Raw genomic sequence first — 1,878 nt, 5'->3', positions numbered from 1 at the left:
CCATCTCATTAGCAGATTCCTATAAACACCAAGCCAAAGAATTCCCATAAAGATAAAGAAGATTTTCTGGGCAGCATTGAGTTGTTGTTAGCAGACACGTTAGCTAGAGAACTCTGCTCTCCTTCAATTAAACCCTCCTCCATGCTGTGTGAAGCGAGTGTCTCACAGGGGTAACATATTCTGCCTTCCCATCACATCCCTTTGACAGTTACCATTATAGAGAAATAAGTGTTAAGTGGAGTGTGAGGTTATGGTCAGGCTGACAGAATACATCAGAGGTCAAGACAGAAGTTTATAGCTTCTCCTCACAAATTGAAGTTCAATACTAATTTATCGAACGCTGCCGCTAACTCGTCCTTGATTTTTATTTTTTTTTTTGTAGAAAAGAAAAAAGAAGTTTGATTCGAAAATTCTTTAGCCGCTGCTAATACAAGTTGGTAACACAGAGGGAGGAACGGGTTTTCATGCATAACAGAATAAATGGCGTCGCTTGTTCCTGAAGCAGCCACATTCACTAAGCATCCAAAAGTCAAGGTAACGCTGATGCGCTGTGCCACCGATTGTAAAGCCATAGCAATGTGTTAAGTGCAAATGTATATGGTGGTAAAGAAGTCATTTCGTTTGGTCTTGACACACTATATAAACTCTCCCCAAGAATCTGCTATTTGGTCTGTCTGCCCAGAACATCCCAGTATTTGGCTTGCTGATTGCATGCATTGTAAAAAAAAATGCATTTAACAGCTCCCCATGCTGCTCTCTTGGCAAAGCAGATATTGTTTCCCTTCATATTGCAATATCAATATAAATTCAATTTATTCTTTAGCACTAAATGGCTGTTTGCCCAGTTAACGCTCATTTATTACAGCCACACATTGTGGCTTGGGCGTGTGTGCGCCCGTGGCCACACGTAGCAGTCGTTTCACCCACAGATAACAGCTACACAATCGTCTCTGATGCTGTCGCCGTGACAGGCCGTGGGTATTTTGTTCCCAAAACGCTCGCCACATATCAAGGCAGGGTCACGGCCTGCCGGAGTCCTGTGTCTCTAACTATCCCAGGCTGATCCGAAGGAGGGCAACATGGTTCCTGACACTCTCCTTTGGGAGGTGTTACCATGACATTAGGATGTCTCCGCGATTCACATGTCCAAGCACTGGTCAACCTCCCTAAAAGCCTGACCACGCCGCTCGGTCCCAAAGCTAAGACATGTTCACAGTACTGTAGCGGCCTAGCCACTTACTCGGTCTGAAAAGGAAAAGAAAACAAAGAAGGGAGGTAGGGTTTGGAGGGCAAACGCTGCAACCTCGAAGCACTCATGGGATATTAGGCGGGGTTTCCAGCCCTGCTTTTCCACTGAAGCTTGTCGGCCTCGCCCCTGCGATCACGCTTCTCTTTTCTGGAACGTGTGCATCAAGCCAGGAGCTGTCGGAGTGTCTTAGCTGGAATTTTAGTGGAAGCGAAGTCCGTTCCCCTTCACTTGTTTGGCCCGCGGCTTCAAATTATAGAGCCTGTATCAGTATCCCTTTCTGTGGTGCATCAGCAGCATATATATATATCCACCAGGCACTTGTGTTTTCATTGTGTTTGTCTGTTGTGCTGCTGGGGGTCAGTATTAAGTGTTGGTGCCTGGAAGCACGTGCGCTGTGTTTGTGTTTAGTTTTCAAATTTTCGGTGTATTTCTTTGCCAGTCAGCAACCGGTAACGGCTGATATTAGTCTGGTATAAAGTGATATGTCTGAAATCCAGATGGCGACTGTGGATGTGGCATTTCTGTAGACCTTTGTTAGGGCTTTGTTTTATGTCGAGAGATCACGGTGTCCTTGTTTCTCACTGTCGCTCTGTGTTGTGTGTGTCCTTGTCGCTCCTCGTTTTCACTTC

The 1,878-nt window shown here is 45.5% G+C and overlaps 1 protein-coding gene across 6 annotated transcripts in view; it reads left to right on the top strand.

The window, feature by feature from the left end:
* Nucleotides 1-1,878, top strand: part of klhl29 (kelch like family member 29) — a 264,330-nt gene that overhangs the window by 134,766 nt on the left and 127,686 nt on the right. The window lies entirely within an intron of this gene.

This window comes from Pundamilia nyererei, unplaced genomic scaffold (assembly GCF_000239375.1).
Source record: "Pundamilia nyererei isolate P.nyererei 1_Seehausen unplaced genomic scaffold, PunNye1.0 scaffold00013, whole genome shotgun sequence".
Lineage (NCBI taxonomy): Eukaryota > Metazoa > Chordata > Actinopteri > Cichliformes > Cichlidae > Pundamilia > Pundamilia nyererei.
The sequence above is the reverse complement of the archived record's forward strand: the minus strand, read 5'-3'. Positions and strand labels throughout refer to the sequence as shown.